This window comes from Osmerus eperlanus, chromosome 23 (assembly GCF_963692335.1).
Source record: "Osmerus eperlanus chromosome 23, fOsmEpe2.1, whole genome shotgun sequence".
Classification (NCBI taxonomy): Eukaryota; Metazoa; Chordata; class Actinopteri; order Osmeriformes; family Osmeridae; genus Osmerus; species Osmerus eperlanus.
In genome coordinates, this window is record NC_085040.1 from 11166980 (window position 1) to 11180575 (window position 13596).

At 42.8% G+C, this 13596-nt stretch overlaps 6 non-coding genes across 6 annotated transcripts; all 6 read right to left on the minus strand.

Annotated features, from left to right (window-relative positions):
* Positions 1-7438: 7438 nt before the first annotated feature.
* trnas-gcu (transfer RNA serine (anticodon GCU)) lies at positions 7439-7520 on the minus strand. Its single transcript has one exon. It is a non-coding gene; the product is annotated as a tRNA-Ser (tRNA).
* An 849-nt stretch (positions 7521-8369) lies between these two features.
* On the minus strand, positions 8370-8451 carry trnas-gcu (transfer RNA serine (anticodon GCU)). The gene has a single exon. It is a non-coding gene; the product is annotated as a tRNA-Ser (tRNA).
* A 1465-nt stretch (positions 8452-9916) lies between these two features.
* trnas-gcu (transfer RNA serine (anticodon GCU)) lies at positions 9917-9998 on the minus strand. The gene has a single exon. It is a non-coding gene; the product is annotated as a tRNA-Ser (tRNA).
* Positions 9999-10224: 226 nt separating this feature from the next.
* Positions 10225-10306, minus strand: trnas-gcu (transfer RNA serine (anticodon GCU)). The gene has a single exon. It is a non-coding gene; the product is annotated as a tRNA-Ser (tRNA).
* Positions 10307-11771: 1465 nt separating this feature from the next.
* On the minus strand, positions 11772-11853 carry trnas-gcu (transfer RNA serine (anticodon GCU)). Its single transcript has one exon. It is a non-coding gene; the product is annotated as a tRNA-Ser (tRNA).
* Positions 11854-13010: 1157 nt separating this feature from the next.
* On the minus strand, positions 13011-13092 carry trnas-gcu (transfer RNA serine (anticodon GCU)). Its single transcript has one exon. It is a non-coding gene; the product is annotated as a tRNA-Ser (tRNA).
* Positions 13093-13596: the final 504 nt, after the last annotated feature.

Sequence of the window (13596 nt, forward strand, 5' to 3'; positions counted from 1 at the left end):
AACTCAACGACAGAAGGCTGAAAGGACCTGGATACACCTTTTAAAAACAATTGACCCGCTAGGGCTAAATGAAAAATATTAAAAATCCAAAAAGGCCCTATTCAAACATTAGGGAGTGTTGGAAAAAAGCTTACCTTGGTCTTCCTTGGGGGTACCTGTAGACACTACAGGTAGTTGGGATCCTCCACATGGCGGGTTCTCATATATATTAATATGTATATGTGTTTTCTGTTGTAATAATAATACTATGAATTATGATTTATTACATTTTTGTTGGGTGCTTGTTGCCCCGCCATGTGGGGGATCCCAACTCCAAAAAATGCAGTTGCACTTACCTTCCTTGCTGCATTCAATGTCGAGGGATCCACCTGGGGAGAAAGAAAAGGGGTGAAACATCGGTTTCTTGCACCCTCATAGAGGACAAACTGTATGTTTCCTAATTTTTCAAACACTTACCTTACAGACCTTCAAATCTCCTTCTTCCTTTTTGCTCACATCCTCACAGGAACAATAGACCTCCACAGTCCAACACGGGGGGCTAGCGCCAGTGCCACTCCAACCCTGCAAGGGGTTGAGATCTGTCACCTAACCTAACCCTAACCCTAAACCCTAACCCTAACCCTTTGAATACAATAGAGCTGCAAGCCATTAACACTCTGGCAAACAACCCAGCTATTGTCATCAAACCGGCAGACAAGGGTTCACAAATAGTAATTATGGATAGGACTCAATATCTTTTGGAAGCAGATAGACAACTTACCAACAGGAATCATTATGCGCCGCTGCTCCATTCTATGCAACCTGAAACACAAAACATGATTAAAAACATTCTATGTAAAATGTATCAGGAAAAAGTAATAACATTAAAGCAAATGACCTACCTGTTGGGACCGGACGTCCCAAGACCGAGGCTGTTCTATCTGCTCCCAAAGATACATAAAGCCTTGGATAAATGGACCATCCCTGGTCAGGTTCCTTGTGGTCGACCTATTGTCAGTGACTGTGGCTCAGAGTCGTCAAACATAGCAGAATACTTGGACCACCATATAAACCCACTTTCACAGAGACATGCGTCCTACGTCAAGGATACGTATGACTTTGTTGAGAAAGTTGGGAATATTTCAGTTTCTGCAGATGCTTTTCTATTTTCTATAGATATCAATTCTCTGTATACTAATATAGATACGACTCTGGGCTTACAGTCGGTTCGAGCTGCTTTTAATAAATTCCCTGTCTCTGGGCGGCCCGATGATTATATTTTAGAACTGTTGGAGATAAGCCTTATTCGCAATGACTTCGAGTTCAATAAAAGACACTATTTACAGATCCATGGTACAGCGATGGGCAAGAAATTTGCCCCAGCGTATGCCAACCTTTACATGTGTGGCTGGGAGGAATCAGCCTTTTTAAAGTGCGCTCATCTACCTTCGCTGTACTTCAGATACCTTGATGACATCTTTGGTATCTGGGAGGGGGACATGGAGCAATTTATGGTGTTTTTAAATATTCTGAACTCTCATCACCCTGCAATTAAAATTACACACAACGTCCAGAAGGAAAAACTGGAGTTTTTAGACACACAGGTCTTCTTTATACCCGGTTTGGGAGCGAATAAAGCCTTAGCTACAAAAGTCTTCTTTAAGGAGACCGATAGACATGCTTTGCTTCACAAACAGAGTTATCATCCTAAACATACCTACAAAGGACTAGTTAAATCACAGTTAATAAGATTCCATCGTATTTGTACTTACCTGAGTGATGTGGAGGAGGCGACATCTATCCTGTTTAAAGCCCTCAGGCCTCGGGGTTACTCTCGGCGGTTCCTGAGGGAAATAAAACAGGAAGTAAGACAAATATTTGAAATAAATGGGAGGTATGTAGTGGAGAGAGAAGAGAAAGATATTATACCTGTGGTGACGACATACTCACAACCTCTAGGACGTTTGGGTGGCCAATTAAGGCTTAACTTCCAGCAGGCCCAGGGAGACTTGGGAGGCTTGGGGCGTTTTAAACTAATTTCTGCATATAGGAGAAACAAGAATCTCAAAGACAGGCTGGTACATTCTAACCTAAATGGAAAACCTGCGGTATCTCCTGAGGAAAATAATTATTTTAACCTAAATACCTATATCGGGAATAGGTATTCGGGGAAAGGGGTACCTATAAGGAACCGAATAGCTTTCAGGACTCCTAATACGGTCTATGCCATTAGGTGTGCGAAGTGCCAGAAACTATACATAGGAGAAACTAAACACTCTATGCAGACTCGGTTTACACAACATAAATACCAAGTCAGGAGAGGGAATAAGGATACGGTTTTATACAGACATTTTATAGTACATGGGGTTTTAAATATGAGAATTGAAGGACTAGAAAGCCAAAAGGATTGGTCCAGAACCGTAAGACAAAAAGCAGAAAGAACATGGATACGTTTATTGAAAACCATCGACCCGTTGGGTCTGAATGAAAAATATTAAAATGTATTGCATGTCTCTCTTTTGATGTACAGTAAGTAAAGGTGGGACGATACAGTTCGACTCCGCTTGGAGAGTATCGGTAGCGTATACGGATCATTGGGATTCCCATATTGTCAGTTTTTCCTATATATATATTAAAATATATATATATTTGTTGTTGTAATATGATACCATGAATTATTATTTATTACATTTGTGTTTATTGGCTGGGTGGCCCTGCAATATGGTTGAATCCCTACTCCAAATTACAGTTGCACTTATTATTTTTTACTGTAACAAATACTTAAAAATACTTACCGTGTAGAGCGAATTGATGACAAGCGGCCAATCACATTTCTCGGTGAGAGGATGGATTCCTAGGGGGAAGAAAAACAGTTAAAATATTGTTTACAAAAATCATACATTTAACACCTAGAAGAACCAATAGTACTTACCTGAGAGTGGATGGTGCAGAACCTACCTTAAGAAACTGACCTAATAAATACCTCCAATTCTTCATACATATTAATAGATCACTAATTTCTTCTTTTTTCCTTTTCTAAGGGAATAATAAAACAGAGCAATTAAACATACTGTACTTGTGCCAGCGCAAACTCCCACCCAGCAATGGGTTGAGACCCTTCTGAAACCTAACCCTAACCCTCGGCAAGGGCACAACCTTTGTTCTCTCACATATATATTATTATTATTATTTTTGCCCCCCTAAAACTCAGTCAATATTTGGCCTACATAGACAACCTAGGTGTCAAACGTTTCGTCCTGGTACCGATTGAGTTGCTTGTATTGGGATTTACGTTCCGTTGCACGGTTTAAGTAGAAATTACGTTTTTGTGTCGAAAAGTGAAGCTAACGGTGGCTAACTTGCTAACCACAGTCAATGACGCTACTTACGTCACGAAAACTCGCGTGACTACCTCTAGCAGAATATTAGTTTAGCAGCTCGTTAACTTCTGGGAGATAGCTAGGCTAACTATAGCTTTACTGCAAGGCAGCTGCAGAAATGCCACAAGCAAAGAGGCCAGGTGATAACTATTTACTAATTTTACTTTGTGATATGACACACAATTGTGATGTGTAATGTACAATATAAGCTGATATTATTAAGGAAGTACATCTACTTTCAGAAACAGTCTACTATTTCACTGAAGTATTAGCATCATGACATTAGCCTGTGTTGCCCAGGCTACACATACTACAGTGGTCTATGATGTAGCGTTATCTGTTTTCAATTGTTAAAATAAACATTCCTCACATATACATTTTCGTTGTAGGATTTATTCTGACATTAGTAAACGATTTGTTGGTGAAATTACCATTACCTGTGGTTTCAAACCAGTGTTGCTCACTGCAACGCTGTAGCCTACGCGAGACACTACAAAAACATCTACACAGCTGTAGGAAGTCAAACAGCGACAGAACATGTTCGGCACTCCCCTTACTTAAATCAAAAGTCTATCTAACTACTAACCTGAACTTCATTGCCACAGCCTAAACGTTGTCAATCTGTTCATGAAAATAATTAATTTAAGTTTAAACCGTACAACGGAACGTTAAATCCAATTCAACCAACGCAATCGCTACCAAGACGAACACAGCAGTAGTCTAGTACTGTGCCGTAGTAGTACAATTTACCGGGGCAGCTTCTCCACACAGGGCTATATCGCATTTTGCGTTGTTACTGACAATGATCGCTACCAGTGAGCTTTTTATGAATGAGCGATTTTCCACTAAATAAATGTCAAGCTTATTTACGTTTTGGGGGGCATATTTTCCGTTAGCAGATGGTACTGTTTGAATCGCGATTCCATCTTCTACTGCCGGGCAACGTTGTAGAATAATCTTCAAAGGGGGTTCTTTATTAATGAATGAATGCAATGAGTAGGCTAAATGCCTGAAAATATCATGAGAAGGGAAAAACTTAAAATGACGTTTAAGTCATAGAGATTAGGTAAATTTTTACACCGGTCTGCCCAATTTATTTGTTTTGTTTCAACGATGAGGCTGCCTCTTGCAGGGGAAATGAGAAGACATCTATTTCATTCTACACTAAACTCGTATTTTCAGTTGTAAATGAGCAGCAAAAAAAAATGCTTTTAAATATATGTCATCTTTATAAATAATAAGTATGCATTTTTATATAAAATATACAGAAATATCAGTTGTAAAAATGTCATTCAAAAACGGACCCCTGTGCAACCGACGCAAGCAAGCACACCCTACAATTTCCCCAGAAATTGTACCCTCTCTAGTTGGGTGTGCTCAAGCCTTCGGCGAGAGCACAACCTTTGTTCTCTCACATATATATTATTATTTATTATTGTTTATTTTCGCCCCCCTAAAACTCACTCAATATTTGGCCTACATAGACAACGTAGGTGTCAAAAGTTTCGTCTTGGTAGCGATTGAGTTGCTTCTATTGGAATTTACGTTCCGTTGCATGGTTTAGGCTGAAGTTAAGTTTTTGTGGCGAAAAGTGAAGCTAACGGTGGCTAATTTGCTAGCCACAGTCACTGACGTTACTAACGTCGCTGCGTCACGAAAACACGCGTGACTACCTTTGGCAGAACATTCGTTTCGCATCTGTTAACTTGGGGGATAGCTAGGCTAACTATAGCTTTACTGCAAGGCAGCTGCAGAAACGCCACAAGCAAAGAGGCCAGGGTGATAACTATTTACTCATTTTACTTTGTGATATGACACACAATTGTCATGTGTAATGTACAGTATAAGCTGATATTATTAAGGAAGTACATCTACTTTCGGAAACAGTAGTCTACTATTTCACTGAAGTATTAGCATCATGACATTAGCCTGTGTTGCCCGGGCAACACATACTACAGTGGTTTATGATGTAGCGTTATCTGTTTTCAATCGTTAAAATAAACATTCCTCACATATACATTTTCGTTGTAGGATTTATTCTGACATTAGTAAACGATTTGTGGGTGAAATTACCATTACCTGTGGTTTCAAACCAGTGTAGCTCACTGCAACGCTGTAGCTTACGCGAGACACACGACAAAAACATCTAACTTACACAGCTGTTTAGGAAGTCAAACAGCGACAGAACATGTTCGGCACTCCCCTTACTTAAATCAAAAGTCTATCTAACTACTAACCTGAACTTCATTGCTACAGCCTAAACTTTGTCAATCTGTTCATGAAAATAATTAATTTCAGCCTAAACTGTACAACTGAACGTTTAATCGAATTCAACCAACGCAATCGCTACCGAGAGGAACACAGCAGTAGTCTAGTACTGTACCGTAGTAGTAGAATTTACCGGGACAGCTTCTCCACACAGGGCTATATCGCATTTTGCGTTGTTACCTTACAATGATCGCTACCAGTGAGCTTTTTATGAATGAGCGATTTTCCACTAAATAAATGTCAAGCTTATTTACGTTTTGGGGGGCATATTTTCAGTTAGCAGATGGTACTGTTTGAATCGCGATTCCATCTTCTACTGCCGTGTAACGTCGTAGAATAATCTTCAAAGGGGGTTCTTTATTAATGAATGAATGCAATGAGTAGGCTAAATGCATGAAAATATCACGAGAAGGGAAAAACTTAAAAGGACGTTTAAGTCATAGAGATTAGGTCAATTTGTACACCGGTCTGCCAAATTCATTTTGATTCAACGATGAGGCTGCCTCTTGCCTCTTGGGGAAATGAGAAGACATCCATTTCATTCTACACTTCACTCGTATTTTCAGTTGTAAATGAGCAGCAAAAAAAAATGCTTTTAAATCTATGTAATCTTTATAAATAATAAGTATGCATTTTTATATAAAATACAAAAATATCAGTTGTAAAAATGTCATTAAAAAACGGACCCCTGTCCAACTGACGCAAGCAAGCACACCCTACAATTTCCCCAGAAATTGTACCCTCTCTAGTTTTAGTAAGCTTGTACAGTTTTTTTTAGAATGTTCTGTTTTTGTGTTTTTCAGATCACCAAGAAGCTGGCTGGCAGTATAGGGGACTCCGCTGCATGGATGTCCAACATCGAGCTTGGCCAGGTTCTGAACAGTGTTCTGACGACAGGTGAAGGTGCAGGGCTGGAAGAGTGTTGCCAGGGAATCATCACACGTTATGAGAATGCTGGACAAGCTGAGCCTGAGGCTATCTATGTTGACCGGGACTGCTGCAGCCAGTCAGGTGGGATGCTGAAATTGTTACTTTATGAAATATACATTGCAGAATACAGTATGTAATAAACTAAAGTTAACTAGAGAGGGTACACTTTCTGGGGAAATTGTAGTTTGTGCTTGCTTGCGTCGGTTGCACAGGGGTCCGTTTTTGAATGACATTTTTAAAACTGATATTTCTGTATATTTTATATAAAAATGCATACTTATTATTTATAAAGATTACATAGATTTAAAAGCTTTTTTTTTTGCTGATCATTTACAACTGAAAATACGAGTGAAGTGTAGAATGAAATAGATCTTCTCATTTCCCCTGCAAAAGGCATCCTCATCGTTGAATCAAAACGAATAAATTTGGCAGACCGGTGTAAAAATTGACCTAATCTCTATGACGTAAACGTCGTTTTAAGTTTTTCCCTTCTCGTGATATTTTCATGCATTTAGCCTACTCATTGCATTAATTCATGAATAAAGAACCCCCTTTGAAGATTATTCTACGACGTTACCGGCAGTACTGTAGAATAGAAGATGGAATTGCGATTCAAACAGTACCATCTGCTAACTGAAAATATGCCCCCCAAAACATAAATAAGCTTGACATTTATTTAGTGGAAAATCGCAAGTTCATAATAAGCGTCAGTAACAACGCAAAATCCGAGAAGCTGCCCCGGTAAATTGTACTACTACGTTACAGTACTAGACTACTGCTGTGTTTGTCTTGGTAGCAATTGTGTTGGTTGAATTGGATTTAACGTTCCGTTGTATGGTTTAGGCTGAAACAAAGGTGGACATGTCATGACGATAACTTGCCGACGAGGATGAGATTTGAACTCACGCATGCAGAGCACAATGGATTAGCAGTCCATCGCCTTAACCACTCGGCCACCTCGTCATTTACAGCACTGGGCCCACGGTGGTGAAAGAACCTTCCATTTCACAAAACATGGAGAAAAGCAGGTGACGACAGGCACAATTGTGAAAAGGAATATAGTCAGGAGCTGAGGAAGGAATCAAAGAGTTGCTGGAAAGGCAGTGGTGGAGGGGGGCACTAAATAGGAGCAGTAAGGGACAGAAGAATTTTAATTGACAAAGGTGGACTTGTCATGACGATAACTTGCCAACGAAGTTGAGATTCGAACTCACGCGTGCAGAGCACAATGGATTAGCAGTCCATCGCCTTAACCACTCGGCCACCTCGTCATTTACAGCACTGGGCCCACGGTGGTGAAAGAACCTTCCATTTCACAAAACATGGAGAAAAGCAGGTGACGACAGGCACAATTGTGAAAAGGAATATAGTCATGAACTGAGGAAGGAATCAAAGAGTTTCTGGAAAGGCAGTGGTGGAGGGGGGCACTAAATAGGAGCAGTAAGGGTTGAGGGACAGAAGAATTTTAATTGACAAAGGTGGACTTGTCATGACGATAACTTGCCAACGAAGTTGAGATTCGAACTCACGCGTGCAGAGCACAATGGATTAGCAGTCCATCGCCTTAACCACTCGGCCACCTCATCATTTACAGCACTGGGCCCACGGTGGTGAAAGAACCTTCCATTTCACAAAACATGGAGAAAAGCAGGTGACGACAGGCACAATTGTGAAAAGGAATATAGTCAGGAGCTGAGGAAGGAATCAAAGAGTTGCTGGAAAGGCAGTGGTGGAGGGGGGCACTAAATAGGAGCAGTAAGGGACAGAAGAATTTCAATTGACAAAGGTGGACATGTCATAAAGATAACTTGCCGACGAGGATGAGATTCGAACTCACGCGTGCAGAGCACAATGGATTAGCAGTCCATCGCCTTAACCACTCGGCCACCTCGTCATTTACAGCACTGGGCCCACGGTGGTGAAAGAACCTTCCATTTCACAAAACATGGAGAAAAGCAGGTGACGACAGGCACAATTGTGAAAAGGAATATAGTCAGGAGCTGAGGAAGGAATCAAAGAGTTGCTGGAAAGGCAGTGGTGGAGGGGGGCACTAAATAGGAGCAGTAAGGGACAGAAGAATTTCAATTGACAAAGGTGGACATGTCATAAAGATAACTTGCCTAAGAGGATGAGCGTCGAAGTCACGCGTGCAGAGCACAATGGATTAGCAGTCCATCGCCTTAACCACTCGGCCACCTCGTCATTTACAGCACAGGGCCCACGGTGGTGAAAGAACCTTCCATTTCACAAAACATGGAGAAAAGCAGGTGACGACAGGCACAATTGTGAAAAGGAATATAGTCAGGAGCTGAGGAAGGAATCAAAGAGTTGCTGGAAAGGCAGTGGTGGAGGGGGGCTCTAAATAGGAGCAGTAAGGGACAGAAGAATTTCAATTGACAAAGGTGGACATGTCATAAAGATAACTTGCCTAAGAGGATGAAATTCGAACTCACGCTTGCAGAGCACAATGGATTAGCAGTCCATCGCCTTAACCACTCGGCCACCTCGTCATTTACAGCACTGGGCCCACGGTGGTGAAAGAACCTTCCATTTCACAAAACATGGAGAAAAGCAGGTGACGACAGGCACAATTGTGAAAAGGAATATAGTCAGGAGCTGAGGAAGGAATCAAAGAGTTGCTGGAAAGGCAGTGGTGGAGGGGGGCACTAAATAGGAGCAGTAAGGGACAGAAGAATTTTAATTGACAAAGGTGGACTTGTCATGACGATAACTTGCCAACGAAGTTGAGATTCGAACTCACGCGTGCAGAGCACAATGGATTAGCAGTCCATCGCCTTAACCACTCGGCCACCTCGTCATTTACAGCACTGGGCCCACGGTGGTGAAAGAACCTTCCATTTCACAAAACATGGAGAAAAGCAGGTGACGACAGGCACAATTGTGAAAAGGAATATAGTCATGAACTGAGGAAGGAATCAAAGAGTTTCTGGAAAGGCAGTGGTGGAGGGGGGCACTAAATAGGAGCAGTAAGGGTTGAGGGACAGAAGAATTTTAATTGACAAAGGTGGACTTGTCATGACGATAACTTGCCAACGAAGTTGAGATTCGAACTCACGCGTGCAGAGCACAATGGATTAGCAGTCCATCGCCTTAACCACTCGGCCACCTCATCATTTACAGCACTGGGCCCACGGTGGTGAAAGAACCTTCCATTTCACAAAACATGGAGAAAAGCAGGTGACGACAGGCACAATTGTGAAAAGGAATATAGTCAGGAGCTGAGGAAGGAATCAAAGAGTTGCTGGAAAGGCAGTGGTGGAGGGGGGCACTAAATAGGAGCAGTAAGGGACAGAAGAATTTCAATTGACAAAGGTGGACATGTCATAAAGATAACTTGCCGACGAGGATGAGATTCGAACTCACGCGTGCAGAGCACAATGGATTAGCAGTCCATCGCCTTAACCACTCGGCCACCTCGTCATTTACAGCACTGGGCCCACGGTGGTGAAAGAACCTTCCATTTCACAAAACATGGAGAAAAGCAGGTGACGACAGGCACAATTGTGAAAAGGAATATAGTCAGGAGCTGAGGAAGGAATCAAAGAGTTGCTGGAAAGGCAGTGGTGGAGGGGGGCACTAAATAGGAGCAGTAAGGGACAGAAGAATTTCAATTGACAAAGGTGGACATGTCATAAAGATAACTTGCCGACGAGGATGAGATTCGAACTCACGCGTGCAGAGCACAATGGATTAGCAGTCCATCGCCTTAACCACTCGGCCACCTCGTCATTTACAGCACTGGGCCCACGGTGGTGAAAGAACCTTCCATTTCACAAAACATGGAGAAAAGCAGGTGACGACAGGCACAATTGTGAAAAGGAATATAGTCAGGAGCTGAGGAAGGAATCAAAGAGTTGCTGGAAAGGCAGTGGTGGAGGGGGGCACTAAATAGGAGCAGTAAGGGACAGAAGAATTTCAATTGACAAAGGTAAACATGTCATAAAGATAACTTGCCTAAGAGGATGAGCGTCGAAGTCACGCGTGCAGAGCACAATGGATTAGCAGTCCATCGCCTTAACCACTCGGCCACCTCGTCATTTACAGCACAGGGCCCACGGTGGTGAAAGAACCTTCCATTTCACAAAACATGGAGAAAAGCAGGTGACGACAGGCACAATTGTGAAAAGGAATATAGTCAGGAGCTGAGGAAGGAATCAAAGAGTTGCTGGAAAGGCAGTGGTGGAGGGGGGCTCTAAATAGGAGCAGTAAGGGACAGAAGAATTTCAATTGACAAAGGTGGACATGTCATAAAGATAACTTGCCTAAGAGGATGAAATTCGAACTCACGCTTGCAGAGCACAATGGATTAGCAGTCCATCGCCTTAACCACTCGGCCACCTCGTCATTTACAGCACTGGGCCCACGGTGGTGAAAGAACCTTCCATTTCACAAAACATGGAGAAAAGCAGGTGACGACAGGCACAGTTGTGAAAAGGAATATAGTCAGGAGCTGAGGAAGGAATCAAAGAGTTGCTGGAAAGGCAGTGGTGGAGGGGGGCACTAAATAGGAGCAGTAAGGGACAGAAGAATTTTAATTGACAAAGGTGGACTTGTCATGACGATAACTTGCCAACGAAGTTGAGATTCGAACTCACGCGTGCAGAGCACAATGGATTAGCAGTCCATCGCCTTAACCACTCGGCCACCTCGTCATTTACAGCACTGGGCCCACGGTGGTGAAAGAACCTTCCATTTCACAAAACATGGAGAAAAGCAGGTGACGACAGGCACAATTGTGAAAAGGAATATAGTCATGAACTGAGGAAGGAATCAAAGAGTTTCTGGAAAGGCAGTGGTGGAGGGGGGCACTAAATAGGAGCAGTAAGGGTTGAGGGACAGAAGAATTTTAATTGACAAAGGTGGACTTGTCATGACGATAACTTGCCAACGAAGTTGAGATTCGAACTCACGCGTGCAGAGCACAATGGATTAGCAGTCCATCGCCTTAACCACTCGGCCACCTCATCATTTACAGCACTGGGCCCACGGTGGTGAAAGAACCTTCCATTTCACAAAACATGGAGAAAAGCAGGTGACGACAGGCACAATTGTGAAAAGGAATATTGTCAGGAGCTGAGGAAGGAATCAAAGAGTTGCTGGAAAGGCAGTGGTGGAGGGGGGCACTAAATAGGAGCAGTAAGGGACAGAAGAATTTCAATTGACAAAGGTGGACATGTCATAAAGATAACTTGCCGACGAGGATGAGATTCGAACTCACGCGTGCAGAGCACAATGGATTAGCAGTCCATCGCCTTAACCACTCGGCCACCTCGTCATTTACAGCACAGGGCCCACGGTGGTGAAAGAACCTTCCATTTCACAAAACATGGAGAAAAGCAGGTGACGACAGGCACAATTGTGAAAAGGAATATAGTCAGGAGCTGAGGAAGGAATCAAAGAGTTGCTGGAAAGGCAGTGGTGGAGGGGGGCACTAAATAGGAGCAGTAAGGGACAGAAGAATTTCAATTGACAAAGGTGGACATGTCATAAAGATAACTTGCCTAAGAGGATGAGCGTCAAAGTCACGCGTGCAGAGCACAATGGATTAGCAGTCCATCGCCTTAACCACTCGGCCACCTCGTCATTTACAGCACAGGGCCCACGGTGGTGAAAGAACCTTCCATTTCACAAAACATGGAGAAAAGCAGGTGACGACAGGCACAATTGTGAAAAGGAATATAGTCAGGAGCTGAGGAAGGAATCAAAGAGTTGCTGGAAAGGCAGTGGTGGAGGGGGGCTCTAAATAGGAGCAGTAAGGGACAGAAGAATTTCAATTGACAAAGGTGGACATGTCATAAAGATAACTTGCCTAAGAGGATGAAATTCGAACTCACGCTTGCAGAGCACAATGGATTAGCAGTCCATCGCCTTAACCACTCGGCCACCTCGTCATTTACAGCACTGGGCCCACGGTGGTGAAAGAACCTTCCATTTCACAAAACATGGAGAAAAGCAGGTGACGACAGGCACAATTGTGAAAAGGAATATAGTCAGGAGCTGAGGAAGGAATCAAAGAGTTGCTGGAAAGGCAGTGGTGGAGGGGGGCACTAAATAGGAGCAGTAAGGGACAGAAGAATTTTAATTGACAAAGGTGGACTTGTCATGACGATAACTTGCCAACAAAGTTGAGATTCGAACTCACGCGTGCAGAGCACAATGGATTAGCAGTCCATCGCCTTAACCACTCGGCCACCTCGTCATTTACAGCACTGGGCCCACGGTGGTGAAAGAACCTTCCATTTCACAAAACATGGAGAAAAGCAGGTGACGACAGGCACAATTGTGAAAAGGAATATAGTCATGAACTGAGGAAGGAATCAAAGAGTTTCTGGAAAGGCAGTGGTGGAGGGGGGCACTAAATAGGAGCAGTAAGGGTTGAGGGACAGAAGAATTTTAATTGACAAAGGTGGACATGTCATGACGATAACTTGCTGACGAGGATGAGATTCTAACTCACGCGTGCAGAGCACAATGGATTAGCAGTCCATCGCCTTAACCACTCGGCCACCTCGTCATTTACAGCACTGGGCCCACGGTGGTGAAAGAACCTTCCATTTCACAAAACATGGAGAAAAGCAGGTGACGACAGGCACAATTGTGAAAAGGAATATAGTCAGGAGCTGAGGAAGGAATCAAAGAGTTTCTGGAAAGGCAGTGGTGGAGGGGGGCACTAAATAGGAGCAGTAAGGGTTGAGGGACAGAAGAATTTCAATTGACAAAGGTGGACATGTCATGACGATAACTTGCTGACGAGGATGAGATTCGAACTCACGCGTGCAGAGCACAATGGATTACCTAGCTAGCTACAGTACAGACAGTGCAGTACAGTAACCAACATTCAGTATTAACTTGTCGACATTGCGGGGTCTGCTTACAGTACCTAGTCTAAACTTCTACGGTTTTAGTGTAAATATTAACTAGTCCTTTACTGTAGCTACTTACATTCATTTTAAGTTGGTCTACCTGCAAAGAATAATGGAATTTATAATGATCCTACCTGAAGCTTTGGTAAGAATGA